The sequence below is a fragment of the Canis aureus genome, chromosome 17, assembly GCF_053574225.1.
Source record: "Canis aureus isolate CA01 chromosome 17, VMU_Caureus_v.1.0, whole genome shotgun sequence".
NCBI classification, from domain to species: domain Eukaryota; kingdom Metazoa; phylum Chordata; class Mammalia; order Carnivora; family Canidae; genus Canis; species Canis aureus.
In genome coordinates this window covers 36033026-36049823 of record NC_135627.1, presented here as the reverse complement: position 1 = coordinate 36049823, position 16798 = coordinate 36033026, and positions in this window count along the sequence as shown.

Genomic DNA, 16798 nt, shown 5'->3' with positions numbered 1-16798 from the left:
AGAAGGACTCAACAAACAAACGCAGACTATATACTTAAGAGTGGAACAATGTAAGAATTGTCTTTATAGCGGCACCTGGGTGGCTCAGTGGTTAAGTGTCTGCCTTTGGTTCAGGTTGTATCCCAGGATCCTGGGATCGAGTTCTGCAGGGAGCCTTCTTCTCCCTCTGCCTATATCTCTGCCTCTCTCTTTGTTTTCTCTCATGAATAAATGGATAAAATCTTTAAGGAAAAAAAAAAAGAACTGCCTTTATAGTCAAAAAGAAAGAGTTTCTATTCATCAAAAACTTTAAGTCCTAGATAAACTCAGCAAAACAACAAAAATATCTAATATGTAAAATAATTGGAAAAGATAGAAGAAAACTCATTGTTTATAAATAATGCTTATCTTTATAGAAAAATCAATTAGACAAATTAGGAAATTAATTAGAATTCAACAAAATCAGTGGATATAACAATGTATAAAAATAAATTGAATTCCTATGAACCTAAAATAAGGATATACTTTTCTAAAAATAAATACATTTACCCATATCAGCCAACAATACATGGTACTTAGTACAATAATCCAAAGAAGATATATGTCTTTTATGAGGAAAATTTTAAAAATTAATCAAAGTCATAAAAGACCTTAATAGAGAAATATTCTCTAATCAAAAATAGGAAGACATACTATATAAGATATCAATTTATTATAATCACTCTCATCTCAAAATTCCTGAAAAGCTGATTCTATAATACATGGCGATGATGTAAAGGGTAAAGAGAGACAATATAATTTTGAAGAAAAATAACAAAGCATGTGAAAAGTATGTGTGTGTCTGGGAGTTGGGGAAGGCAGCTGAGAAATCACTCTGCCAGATATCAACAGTTTATAGCAGTTTTTATTATTATAAAACTACATAATAGTTGGAATAACTACTATTACCAAGAAGTACTAAAGTCAAGGCATTTTTCTAAGAAACTACATAATTAACCTAAAAGTACATGACCCAAAGGGAAAAAGATGGTATGCAATATTACATATTAAAGAGCAGAACCAGGCATAAATATAATCACTCTAGCTTATATTCTTAACTATTGTGCTGTACTTTCTTGTGTCCTCATTAATTCACTGTAATTTTGGTATAGGAATTGGTGATTGGTAGAAGATAATAGGGACCCCAGAAGTATAACCACCTATACATGATAGGATGGAAATGGTTAACAGCAAGATTGAGATTCATTGTCAAACTTGAGAGGGAGATGACCCCACAAAAGGGAGAAAGAAGGCAGCCTTACCAAATCTCCTCATAAAAATCTTTAATGGAAGATCTTCTAGCAAATGTGTTACATGGTATGAGCTCATGGGAGAGGAAATGCTATTTTTTCTTTTTTTTTTTAAGATTGTATTTATTTATTCATGAGAGACAGAGAGAGGGAGGCAGAGACATAGGCAGAGGGAGAAGCAGGCTCCCCGCAGGGAGCCTGATGCAGGACTCAATCCCAGGACCCGGGATCACATCCTGAGCTAAAAGCAGATGCTCAACCACTGAGCCACCCAGGCACTCAGAAATGGTATTTTCTAGTGTGCCTGGGCTGTCTTGTGGACAACCAATTTAGAATCTATGAATGTGGGGGCCATAGCTCCCAAGGAAATGTAACTACTAGAATATAAAATGGAGATGTTTCATGACTAATACGACTCTCATCTCTCTAAGTTATGGACTACAAATCTCTCTGAAATACCTCATATAATCAGGCCAGAGTACATTCTACATATCACTAGCTTGTTTTACTTGGATTTCTTAATTATTGGTGTGCTTAAAATTATTTGTAAAGTTTGATACTAGGTCAGATCTATAATTTGTATAAGCCTCATTTGACACTGTGATCATTTGTTTGCTCACATGCGAACTTGACAAATAGAAGACTTAGTGTTACAGATCAGTGGAAAAATAATGCACTAGTCAATAATAGTTAGCAATCCAAGGGGCCTAAATAAATTCGAAATCCTGTTTCCAGCCATAGGCAAAAATAAATTCCATGCAGATTACAACACCTAAACATGAAGTTAAACTTTAAACTTTTGTACAAAGAACAGGAAAATATCATTATGATCTCAGGATAGGAAGAAATTCTTGAACAAGGTGTAAAAGGTACAAACCATTTTAAAAATCTGGATGCTTTGAAATTAAAAAAAAATTCTTAGTTATCAAATCATACAAAAATTTAAAAAGGATCAGAGACAAATATTCACAATGCATAAAAGAATATTATTTGAATTTATATGGAACTCTTATAAATAATTTAAAGAAAGGTAGGCATTCTATTGGAAAATAAAGTATATGAATTGGCAGTGAAAAATGTATAAAACAAAAAAAAATAGTAAATATGCAAGACGTTCAGCCTCATATTAATTAGGTAAATATAAGTTAAAATAAAAACATTATTTCAGTTTCATTAGACTGGCAAAATTTGAAAGTCTGACAAAATTGTGTTGATAAATATGCAGAATGGTAGAAAACTTTATGCACTGTTGGTTTGTAGTTGTAAACTGATTTTAAAAATAACCTTGGAGATAATCTGGAAAAAGTTGTAAAGTTTAAAATTTATGTACTCTAGGACTCAGCAATTACTAGGTATACATACTAGGAGTAGCTCTTGTATACAAAAAGACTTATGTATAAATATTCCTTGGAGCATTGCATTTAATATCAAAATGTGGCAATACCCTAAATGTCTACAAACAAAAAAATAAATGGGTTGATAAATTGTGGCATATTTATACAATGAAGTGCAATATGGAAAATGAAAATGAATGACTAATGCTACATATATCAACATGATTTAATCTCACAGTTTGTTTTTTTTTTTTTTTTGCCAAATTAAAGTTGCAGAAAGATATATACTGTATGTTAATATAGAAAACGATATATATTTTGGGGCTCTTAGATATGTGGCAAAAGTATAAAAATCTCCATGGAATTTATAAATGTCCACTTCAGAATCAAGTTTCTATCTGAAGAGGGTAGAGAGGGAATAGAATTGGGTAAGCCTTCACAGAAAACTTTAATTCTACCGATGATATTTTATTTTTAATCTCTATATACAGTATTTTGAGTCTTTATCAACTTATTTTCTACACTTTTTATATGATTTAAATATTTAATAGTCATAATAAAAGTAACAAAGAAGAAGACACTCTTAAATATTCAAGTTGACACTGAAGCTGTTGGCTAGGGGGAAGAAGACTCTTGAAATACTCTAGAGGTTTGGTTTGGTTTTAAGATTTATTTATTTATTTTAGAGAGAGTGAGAAAGAGCATGTGCGTAAGGATGGGAGACCTGGGGAAAGGACAGAGGGAGAGAATCCCAAGCAGAATCCCTGCTTGAGAGAGGATGTGGGGCTCATTCCCACAAGCCATGAGATCATGACCTGAGCTGAAACCAACAGTCAGATATTTAAACGACTGAGCCACCCAGGCACCCTTAGAGATTTTATTTTAATGACCACAAAGTTGTGAGAGTAGAATTCTTGGCATTCAAAGGGCTGCATCCTCAGAAAAGATAAGAATGACTAAGATGAATATCTTCTCCACATAATAAGGATACAACCGGAGAGCTTTTCTGGTTCAATTAAAGTTTGGATAAGAAAACAAAAATGTTTTCTCTTCCTCTCCTACTATCCTTCCCTCTTCTCTGTCTCTCTCTCTCTTTTTCAAATAAATCAATCTTTAAAAACAAAACGTTTTGGAACGCCTGAGTGGCTCAGCAGTTGAGTGTCTGCTTCGGCTCAGGGCATGATCCTAGAGTCCCAGGATCGAGTCCCATATCGGGCTTCTTACATGGTGGGCCTGCTTCTCCCTTTGCCTATGTCTCTGCCTCTTTCTCTATGTCTTTCATGGATAAATAAATAAAATCTTTAAAAAAAAATAAATGTTTTTCTGGGGTATCTGAGTGGCTCATTCAGTTAACTGCCTGCCTTAGCTCAGGTCATGATCTCCAGGTCCTGGGATCTAGCCCCACATCGAGCTCCCTGCTCAGCAGAGAGTCAGCTTCTCCCTGTCCTGCTCCTCCCCCTACTCATGCTGAGTCTCTCACTCTCTTAAGTAAATACATAAAATCTTATTTTTAAAGAAATTCATTATAAAGAAACGTTTTTCAAAAAAATTGAAATTTCAGGCCTGTATATCAGGGAAATTGGGCATTTGCATTTGTAACTTGGTGGCCACCTTGCTACTTGCAAGAAACATCGGTGGCAGCCCTTTGACTCATTTCTGATGTGCAGGTCCCATAGATAATGTACAGGTGCTCTAGAATGGCAGCCTTCTATGCAGGCAGCACTGTAGATGAGTGCAAAATCCAAAATTATGAAACACTTGAGCAAATAAACTACCACTAGTGAGAGGCAAAATACATGAAAAAAATGTCAAAATGTTTCAAATATTATTTCATAGAAATAGTGGGAAACACATTATAAGGAAATTATCCAGAATTCAAACAATAAAAGAGAGATATTTTTATATATTAAAAAGTATGAAAAAATATGGATAAGGAACCCAAAAGAATATTATATTTTTGTTCCTTGCTATCTTCCCAGGACTTATAACAAAGCCTAGCACAGAGGTGGATTTCAATAGTGAAAAAAAATGAATAAAGGAATGCAATGAATAAATCAGCTCATAAGTCTTTAATTCAGAAGAGATATCTAGGCTGGAAATATAAATGTGGGATTCATGGGACTATAAATGATATTTAAAGTGCCAACATTTATAGTCAGAGTAAAGAATGAAGAACATGCAAAGAAGATTGAGATGAGAACAGGAAGAGTTAGGAAGAAACTCACAAGTATGCCATTAATATGGATTTCTCTTTCTAGACAAATTACATGCCTCACTGCCTCCTTCTAAGCACCACACTCTCCCACCTGCCCCCCACACATATACACTTTCTGAGCAGGGAAGGGTGCACTATTCTTCAACTATCATCACTAATGTGGCAAATCTTGCAGTTCTCATGCTGTTATACAACTGTACTGTTGAGTTCTGTGATGACAGAGGGAAGGAGTTGATTTTTTCTCCAGTTCTGGCCCTGAACTGAGAGGATAGAGCTGAAGACAACATTCTGTTATATCATATCTTTTGTAACCTGGCCTAAATAATCATACCTGTGGAAAGGCTGGTTTTTCCCTAATCATGCCATTTGAAAACGTGAAAGTCAATTAGCAGCCTGCCCCCATCATCTAACACATGGACCTGACATATTACTGGGAGATTCCCTGAAATAGGAGGGAGAGTGTGATGGACAAGAGGAATCTGGTCTCCTTGGATTACCTCTAGTGAATATTGTTCCATAAGATCAGCTGCCAGAGTTGGCTGAGAATTTGGCCTTATTTGCTCAGCAGATAAGCCAGACATTCTACCAAATGACCTGAAGCAAAACTACAAAAGATGGTTTTGAAATCTATTTGTGTATGTGGATTAGTCTCCATACAAATATTGGATAACACCCTAGTGAATTTTCTTTCAGAAGTTTAACAAGGTAATGTCTGGGGTGGCTCAGTCAGTTAAGCACCTGACTTGATTTTGGCTCAGGTCAGGATCTCAGGGTCAGGAGATCAAGCCACCACCCCCCCAGCATGACACTCCCTTCGAGCCTCTGCTCCTTGCTCAATGTGGAGTCTCCTTGAGCTTCTCTCTCTCCCTCGCCCTCTGCCCCTCTCCTCTGCACTCTCTAAAATAAAGAAATAATTTTAAAAATACTTTATTTATTTATTTATAGACAGAAAGCACAAGTCAGGGGAGAGTCAGAGGGAGAGGGAGAGAATCTCAAGCATTCTCCCAGCTAAGCATGGACCCTGAAATCATGACCTGAGCCAAAATCAAGAGTCCCACATTTTACTGACTGAGCTGACAGGTATTCCAATAAATAAATCCTTAGGAAAAAAAGAAGTTCAAAAAGAATGGAGAAAATATCAAGTATGATCTTCCTTTTCTCCTTCTTTTTCTCCCTCCCTCCTTCCTTTTCTTCTCTCACTTCTCTCTCTCTCTTATTTGTTTCTCTGTCTCTCCTTTGTCTCTCTCCTCCCACATAAACACTCATAAGCACCCACAAACACACACTTCCCAATCATCAACTATAGTAGGTATGCACTTGTGCAAGGCATTCAGCAAAGGAACTCAGACAATTCAGTTTTTTTTTTTTTTTTGAGGAGGGATATAAATGAGAATGTAATGGTGATTTAAATGTAGACTCTGCCCTCAAGAAACTTAAAGTACACTAAATATGATTTCAATACACATAAATAATTCTAGTTAGAATATAATTCCATTTACAATGTGCCATGATTTATTTATGAATTACTAACATTTACCAAATGGTTATTATTTATCAGGCAGTGTTCCAATTATTTTAATATTTATTATCTCATTTAATCCTTACCTCAATTATTTAAGGTAGATAGAAACTATTTTTCTTCTATTTTGCCAGCTAAAGTGACTGGACTTAGATGTGTGAGTTGTTTTCCCAAGATTATTTATCTTATACATAGCATACTTAGAAGTTTATCCAAATAGGCTGACCCCATAGCTTTGGGGTCATGGCATGGTCAAAACACCAGCTTCAAGGATCATGAGGTGGTTCAGTAGGAAGAAAGGACACTTGAGTTTAGTTTCAAAAGATGGATTATCCTGCCATATGCTACTACAAATAAGACGATTTGTTAGGTAGAAGCGAGACATGAACAGCGGAAGGAATGCAGGAAGGAGGCAGAGTCCTAAGTTCTTGAAGGGGAATGATAGAGACGTGAGCTCATTTATCAATGAGCTTATTGATAAATAAGCTACACATTAAAAGCCCAGGGGCACAACATCCTGACCTTGTGGCTTCCAAGAACTTGGGACTGACCAATCAAGAATCACAGGTGTGAAGCCTGCACTCTAGTTTTCCACTTCTGTCCCAGGGCAACCCCTAGATTCATGATAATATATTCGCAATGCAGTTACAACCCCCACCCCCTACCACCCCCTACCACATTGAGAAAGGCTACCAGGACTGACCTTGTAGGATCACAAACTCCCCCTCCCAACTTATGGGAGGAGTTCCTCAAATGATTGAAAGCAGTCTCCATTAGAGACCATCTCACTATGTGTCACAGCTCCTCCTATCCAAGAAAGACACAACAAATATCTAGTCTCAGAAGCACATAGGGCTGGTTCCACCATGGAATTCACCTGCTCTCTCACTCTGAGAGTGAACTTTTGCTTTAATAAACTGCATTGTGCTTGCTACTTTCTTTATGATTGTCTTTATTCCAGAACAGACCCCATGTAAATCTTCTTGTGGGGAATCCAAGGACTGACACCTCCATTCACACAACACAGACTCTCCCACCAGTAACATACTGAATTAATTTTAATATATTTTACAACTCTATATTTTTCTTATACATATCCACATATGACCACAACAAACTTGAAATATAAATATAAATATGAACTTATTTGTTTCTTTTAAAAAATATGTATATACTTTATTCTGTCTATTATTAAGACTTACAACTATTGAGTACTTAAGAGTAATAAACACAATCAGTACCCAGACTATTGTCCTTAAATAGCAAGAAACCAAAGCTTCTTGAGTTCGTTATAGGTCTAAGACAGGAAATAAAATCTGTAAATACTGTTGCTCCAAAAAACATGGAACACTTTCAAAAACCAGTAAGTTATGCAGAAAAAAAACAAAAACAAAACAAAAAAATCGCACAAAAAAGAAGCCCATATTAAGGGACTCACTCTAACCAAAGATAAAACAATTTAAGCAGAGGGGTGCCTGGATGGCTCACTCAGTTAAGCATGGGACTCTTGGTTTCGGCTTAGGTCAAGATCTCAGGGTTGTGGAATCCAGCCCCCTATAGGGCTCCACAGCACTCAGCAGGGAGTCTGTTTCTCTCTTTCTCTCTTTCTGTCCCTCCCTCCACCCCACTCAGGCTTGCTCACTTTCTCTCTCTCCCTCTCTCTCTCAAATAAATAAATAAATAAATCTTTAAAAAATAATTTAAGCAAAAAAAAAAAAAAGTAATAAATACAAATGATTGAAACACCGATTAATGAAACCTGGAGTTCTAAAATATACATTTTTTAGAAGATAAAGAGAAAGCAAAAAAAAAAAAAAAAAAAAAAGGCAAAAACAATTCATTGAACCCCACGGGACATAATAGGGAATTAACTCCTTCTGCTAAGACAAAGCAAATAGAAGTAAAGTTAGACATCTATCCTGTTTTCCAAGTGACAAGCATTTCAGAATAACCTAATAGCACTAGCTGATAAGAGAAAATTATCTTCTTCAGAGAAGGCATGTTGAAACAAGCAAGTAAGTATTTTGTGCCATTTAATGAAATAATTAACTCAGTCAATAAGCATCAGTAGTTACAATCAATAAATGAACGGTTTATAGCAGAGAATTTTACAATAGGAGTGTGACCGTTCACTTTATGTGTCAACTTGACTGGGCCACAGGATCCTTATTTGGTCCTTTGGTCAAACATCATTTTGGGTATGTCTGTAAGAGAGTTTCTGAATGAGATTAACATCTGGATCCATAGGCTGAGTAAAGCAAATTGTTCTCACTAATGTAGGTGGGCCTCATCCAAACAGTTGAAAACTTAAATATAATAAAAAAGCTGAGCCTCCCAGCAACAAGGAAAATTCCTTCTGCCTGACTGCTTGCCAGTTGGGACATCAGTTTTTATTTTTGTTTTCTTGCCTTTGGATTCATAATGAAATATCAGCCATTCCTGGGTCTCAAGCCAACCAGGATTGAGACTGGAACTACAACCATGGCTCTCTTGGGTCTCCATTTTACTGACTATGGATCTTGTGCCTTGCCAGCCTCTGTAATCATGGGAACCAATTTCTTATAATAAATCACTATATAAATATATATATATGTACATATGTATACAGTTGACCATTGAACAACACAGATTTGAACTGTGCAGGTCCACTTATACAAAATTTTTCTTTTATAAATATAATGAAATATTGTAAATGTATTTTTCTTTCTTATGGTCTTATTAATAATATTTTCTTTTTTCTAGCTTACTTTATTTGTAAGAATACAGTACATAATACAACATATAAAATATATGTTAATCAACTAACTGTTCATGCTATCAGTAAGGATTCTGATAGTAGGCTATCAGTAGTTAACTTTCTGGGGATTCCAGGGTTATAAATGGATTTTCACCAGCACAGGGGTTGGTACCCCTAACCCCTACATTGTTGAAGGGTTAAATGTGTATACTATTGGTTCTGTATCTTTGGAGAACACTAAGTATTTGATACTGAAAGTGGTTCTACAGAAACAGAAGGTTAAGGATAAATTTTCTAAATTCATCCTAGGGTTTCTGGAGCTCTAGTGTGATAAAACTTAAGGATGTTAAGGACTCTCTACCCAGCAGTAAAGAAGGCAATGATAGTCCATGGTGTAACCTCGCAATAGAGATTCACAGAACATCACCATTGGATACTTCTTATCAACCAACTATAAAAAGCAAGGATCTATGTGACTGTGTATATAATAGTTTCAAACATTTGGCAAAATAATGAATATAAGATGGGCTGGTTGTTCCTAATATTACTAGACAAAGTGAAGACTCAACTCAGCTTAAACATTGCACCAATGACCAGAAAGCTATTATGTGTGTCTTGAAGGGGATCTCCTTGGAACTCAAAGGCAGCATAGTCCCCATGTGGGTGTGTTACCCTCACCCATTTATCAAAACATCCAGAAAGCTGCTGGTTCTGAGAGGGTCCCAGGATAAGAGAAAGCTCTGCAATAGGTCCAAGCTGCTGTTCAGGGTACTTTGCTATTTGTACCACCTGATCCAGCAGATCCAAAGGGACCTGAAGTGCCAGTGGCCAGTTGGGATGATATGTGAAATAATGAGAAGGGTTATGGAGTGGTGATAAAAATTGAGGTTCAGCCTCAGATTTGAGGATATTTGTATCCAAATATGGATAGTGATGTCAATGGAAAGCAAGAAGAATAAAGATGGAAGACCAGAAAGAAGAAACAACAATAATAATAGCATGTTTAAATCAGTTTTGGCATTCATAGATATCGTAACCTGACAAAAGGGAGGCTGAAAAGCTAGGGTGAGGCTTATTTTATTTCACTTATGTTTTCTAAGATTTTATTTATTTATTTGAGAGAGTGAGAGAAAGAGTGCACAAGTGGGGAGAGGGGCAGTGGAAAAGGGAGGGAATCTCAGCAGACTCCACACTGAGTGTGGAACCTGACATGGGGCTTGATTTCATGATCCCGAGATCATAACCTGAGCTGAAATCAAGTCAGGCTCAACCAAGATGAAATCAACTCAAGGCTACCCATGTGCCCCGGTGAGGTTTATTTCAGGAGCCTCAGTTGTTAGGTTGAATAATTTGATACCTACTGTCATGTCAATAAGTAGTTGCTTTTTTGTTTGAGTGGCAGAGAATGATGGCTATTTTTCCTTTAACGACGCTCCTCTTCCTTTAGCAACTGAACCCCTATGGTTTGACTACCCAAAATAAAAACATTTCCTAGCCTCTTCTGCAGCTGCATGCCATCATCTGACTCAGTTACTAGGAATGATAGCAAGGCAGAGTTCTTCATGTAAATTCCAAGAGGCGTCTTCAGAGAAGGAGGCCATGCCCTTTTTTGCCCTCCCCTCCTCCTTGTTGCCTATATGTGGATCAGAAGTCAATCTGGACTACCTCTGTTGGACCATGAGATGAAGCCTATACTGCAGGGATGACAAAATAGTGATCTGGAAGTAGTCTGGAAACTTAAAAAAAAAAAAAAAACTTTGTGGGCCAGGGCTTTGAAATGCTCTAGCCACTACTGCGTTGAGTTGTGTGTCACTCACAGCCAAAACTAATCCAGAGACAAATTATTTTTTGTCTGTGAGTTGGCATGTTAAACCAGGGAATGAGAGAGTTAAGATTTTGTATGCATAGACAGGACTGGATAAAAGGAGAGGCTTTTGAAAAAACACAGATAGGATATCATAAGGCTCTAAAACAAGACCATTGACAATAAGGTTCATTGCCTCAGGGATAGGATGAAGAGCTATATGATTTTGAGCCTAGGCATCTAGAATAATACTGAAGCCTTTAAGTTTGAGAAAACCATGAGTTGTGCATGTGTGTGCTTGTGTGTGTATGTGTGTGCATTTGACCTGATTAGGATGGCTATTAGAATCTCAGTAAGTTTAAGTTTTTATAATTTTCCTGTTTCCTTGGAGAAAGGAATCTGTACCTTGGCAAGATTTACCCCAATCCACCTACCTCCTCAGTAGAATAGCAGGAAAACTTGAGCTCTTGGCTACCTAAGTAATTCTGAGTATAACAGAGAACTTTCTTAGTTAAAGGATAAAACTAAGAGAACTTTCTTAGTTAAAGGATAAAACTAAGATAAAACTAAAAAAAAGAGTAGTTTACCAGCCTGCCTATCCTAAATCAGTATTACTCAACCCTGGCAATTGGGTCCAAATAATTTTTGTTGCAGTCATGTTCCTGTACGTGGTAGGATCTTTAGCAGCATCCAGGCCTCTACCCACTAGATGCCTAACACTCTTCCTCTCTCCTTCCCCACAGTTGTGGCAAACAAAAATATCTCCATCACTGCCAAATCCATTCTGAGACCTAAAATCACTGCCTGTACAGAACCACTAGTTGGAGGGTGTAGTAGAAAAAACATTTTTTTACTTAGTTTGGTTTGGTTCTTTTCTGTTACTCCAGTCTTTCTTCTGCCCTGATCCTGTAATGTGATGCATGAACTCAAACAAGATACCTATTTATAAAATGAGAACTGCAATCTGATACTTCATCCCTATTGGCATTATATCCAGCAACTATAGGGATGGTGGAGATAACATATACAAAGATTGAGCACGCCCTTAATAAAGAGTGGCTTTCATCATTGTGTTTTGTAAATGAGGGGGAAAATATACCAAAGTAAACATTTTCTCCTTCTTTGTTTGTTCTGAAACTTTTGAGGGATTTAGTTATCTGTTTCTAAGGCCTTCTTTTGACTATGCAATTCCCCACAGTCTGGTGTTAGATCGTGACCTCCCATAGAAAATGAGTATGATTATTTAACATCTTTTGCGCACAGTTCTATATGGCATCATGGGCACCTGGGCCTCTTCATAACATCAGCTACAGATAGCAATGGTATCAGTCTGTTTTTTATCTCTTTCCAATAACATTCTCCACTACATGCATGATACATTGTTCATTTTTATAACTATTTTTTATATTCAAAAATAGAATTCTATAGTTTCAAAGCAAAATAGGATTCCTGAGTCTCCCACAAAAGATGTGATCAGGGACCCGATTGCACCTTCCCTTGGGTCTAACTTTGAGTCATTACTATGTTGTATGTCTATGAAGTAGTCAGAATCCTCGGCTCAGAATAATTATTGTTTTCTTCAGCTACAGCTAAAGTTGATATAAGGAACACACCCGACAAAAATTACACTGAGGTGTCTGGATTTCTCCAGAGAATTTTAAGAAAATCTGCATTGCCATGTTCCAAAGAGGCTCTATAGCGCAACCCTTACTTTACACTAACAATGCCATAAACAATTACTGTAGTCTGGCAGTCACCATTGAAAGATCTCTAGCCATGTTTCAAGGGGATTATGGTCAGTCATTGAAATACATTTTCTCCCCCGTAGGTATGTATGGAATTCCATCACTCCAAGTGTTCTGTTTACAGAATTTTGTTCAAGTAGGATAAAATACTCATCTTCTTCTGGTGAGGCAGGAAATGTTTGCACACAGGTTTATTCACTATAGCAGAGTACGTACCCAGTGAACTGCCTTGCTCAGCAACTTCCTCTGAGGGTATACAGCAGCTGCTCCTTATCCATGGTTTCACTTTCCACAGCTTCAGCTACCTGCCTTCAACTGTAGACAGGAAGCAGGAGATCCTCCTTCTGATGATATGTCAGAAGGTCAAGGTTGCCTAAACCTAATTCACAGAGCCTATAACATCCTCCTCACTTCATCTCATTACATAGGCATTTTATCATTTCACATCATCATAAAAAGTTGAGCACTGTTCAATAAGATATTTTGAGAGAGAGAGAGATCATATTCACATAGCTTTTATTACAGTATATTGTTAAGTTGTTCTATTTATTATTAGTTATTGTTAATCATGGGTATGTATGTACAGGAAAAAAAGACAGTATCTATAGGGTTCAGTACTATCTATGGTTTCAGGCATCCACTGGGGCTCTTGGAACAGAGCCTTTGTGGCTAAGAGAGGGGTAGTATATTAGTGTTTTACCCCACAAATAATCTCTACCGGCCACAGTTCGAGCACAGAGAATCACAATCTGCTAACATCTGGGCAGGTGCTCTCATGACCTTTTCAGTGCTACACAGATTCCCCTAAGGTGACAATTGCATTCAGACAACAGTTAGATCTAGATTTAGTTATGTAACAGGGCCAAGTTCAGCAGTCACTTATGAATTTTACGTATAAATCCATGCATGAGAATAGTTCTAAGAGGGAAGAAAAAGGAAATGGACATTTTTATTCAGAACCAATGCTTCAGTGTCTCTCTAAAACAATCTATCAAAAGAAAAAAAATCTTGTTTGACTTCCTCTTGCCCATTCTCTCTCTCTTTCTCTCTCTCTCTCTCTCTTTCTTAAACAAACATATTTGGGGTTTGAACTGAAAATATTTCCAGCAAGCATTCCATCCTACTTACCTCCTGAGTGATTCAAAGAGTTTTAGACAAACTGTCACATTTCTCTGTACACAACACTTAAAGGAAGTTAATTGAATCAGCAATTTAGATACGGACAACCTATAGCAATATAAATGGTTTTGGCGAAGCCAAGGTGAAAATGATCACTCAGTGAAAAGGTTGGCAGATAAAATACGGAACACCTTGTTGAGCTTTAATTTCAGATAAACAACACATTTCAAATTTTAGCATAAAGATGTCCCAGATATTGCCCGGCACATACTTAGAATAAAATCATTTTTATCATAAGTTCAGATTTAACTTGAAATCCTTGCTAAATTTGACAACCCTACTCTATGAAGGGAAGGGGAGAAAAATGTATGTGAAAATCTTGGTAACTTAGAAGGTCAGAGCCACTGTATTTAAACATCTGAAGTTACTTCCTCTATTTTCAAGCCCCATAATATAAAATATTTAGAACAAATAAAAGGAGATGCTTCACTCAGCAGGCAGTCACCTTGTGAAATTCACTGTCACCATAGGTCACTGGGCTGGATAATTTTATGACCAATAATAACATTTGTCTGAATGCATGCTGAGAAAAGGTAATCAAATCTCACACTTTAGGGAATAAGTTGCTCATTGCAGAAATTGGGAGGGAATGACTTCCTGCACAATTGGCCAGGGGTGTTATGAGGGTTATGGTCATTGTCAGAGAGCCTGCCTGCCCCCATGGATCAGGGAGAGGCTGACTAATCAATGAGTGTTGTCACCAAAAATGGATGCAAAATTCACTATTAGTAATGAGGTTGATCATGATGGTAAAAATAATTATGCACATGCTTATTTAAAAGAGACCACTCATGTATTTATAAGGAAAAAATAGTTAATTTAAGGTGATTTTACATGATACAAACTAAAGAAACATATTAATTGTTGGTTTTTCTTTTTTTTTTTTTTTTTTCCTTTTTTTTTCCTTTTTTTTAGTCAGGATTATAGAAGGTAGAAAGAAATAGAAACTGTTCACTAGCTCCAGAGAAGGAGATGCCCTCCCTTTTGCACAGGATTTCTGATTTTCTTTAGAGCCTCATCACATCCACAAATTAATCTCAGTTTTACAGCATCAATGTAAGGAAAGATTATAATCCAAACTACAGTCATATAAGAAAGATGATGTCACAAAATTTTGAAAAAGCAAAGTTGACCTATTCTTTCTACTTACAAGCACCTCCTTTTGTCTCTTAATGAATCTCCCCCCTTGCCATGCTCTCTTGGTTTCTTTTGTCACAAAGAAAAATAGTATAATAAATAAATTTATTCTAAAGTAAAATGAATTTCATTGAGTGGAGTCCTGTAAGGAAAGTCGTATGGAAAGGAGGTGGACAGAGGCAACATATTACCCAAAGCAATGATGTCTATGGTAGAATGTTAAATCTACCATAGAGCTACAAGTTAAATTCCTTAATGTTCTTCACTTCATAAATAAAACTTTCTAATTTATCTACTTATAAGGCTATTATTACATTTTAAGCCCTCGTGTGATACTCGAGTTGGAATGTGTTGCCTAAGTCTAATAAGTGACATAAGGCAAAGAAAAAACAATGCAATGCAAGAATGATGTGTCCCCTCCACTTCTTTGATTCTGACAGGACAAAGATAAACCAAACAGAGCAAAAACAAATACATGACTTTTTTTTTTTTAATACATGACTTTTGATTTTGATTTTTGTTACCAATTAACATTTATCATTGAATAGCAACTAAATAGCAATATATCATTTAAACTGCAAGCGAATTTTCAGTCATTTATTGAGCTTAAGAGAAAAAAAGTGGAATAAAAAGCAATTAATAGGTTAAATATATACTTTTTCCAAGATCCCAAATATTAATATAAGCCATAAACAAAATAACTTGAAGAAAAAAAGGAATAACATCCATTTTAATAAACAGAATGATTACCTCCAGACACAAGTAAGCAATTGTCCATTGACTCCATCAAAATAACACAGCACTTATTTTTGTTGTTGTTGTTCTAAAATACATCTAGGTAGCAAAGATGTAAAGGATCTATACCCTCAAAACTATAGAACACTTCTGAAAGAAATTGAGGAAGACACAAAGAGATGGAAAAATATTCCATGCTCATGGATTGGCAGAATTAATATTGTGAAAATGTCAATGTTACCCAGGGCAATATACACGTTTAATGCAATCCCTATCAAAATACCATGGACTTTCTTCAGAGAGTTAGAACAAATTATTTTAAGATTTGTGTGGAATCAGAAAAGACCCCGAATAGCCAGGGGAATTTTAAAAAAGAAAACCATATCTGGGGGCATCACAATGCCAGATTTCAGGTTGTACTACAAAGCTGTGGTCATCAAGACAGTGTGGTACTGGCACAAAAACAGACACATAGATCAGTGGAACAGAATAGAGAATCCAGAAGTGGACCCTGAACTTTATGGGCAACTAATATTCGATAAAGGAGGAAAGACTATCCATTGGAAGAAAGACAGTCTCGTCAATAAATGGTGCTGGGAAAATTGGACATCCACATGCAGAAGAATGAAACTAGACCACTCTCTTTCACCATACACAAAGATAAACTCAAAATGGATGAAAGATCTAAATGTGAGACAAGATTCCATCAAAATCCTAGAGAAGAACACAGGCAACACCCTTTTTGAACTCGGCCATAGTAACTTCTTGCAAGATACATCCACAAAGGCAAAAGAAACAAAAGCAAAAATGAACTATTGGGACTTCATCAAGATAAGAAGCTTTTGCACAGCAAAGGATACAGTCAACAAAACTCAAAGACAACCTACAGAATGGGAGAAGATATTTGCAAATGACATATCAGATAAAGGGCTAGTTTCCAAGATCTATAAAGAACTTATTAAACTCAACACCAAAGAAACAAACAATCCAATCATGAAATGGGCAAAAGACATGAACAGAAATCTCACAGAAGAAGACATAGACATGGCCAACATGCATATGAGAAAATGCTCTGCATCACTTGCCATCAGGGAAATACAAATCAAAACCACAATGAGATACCAC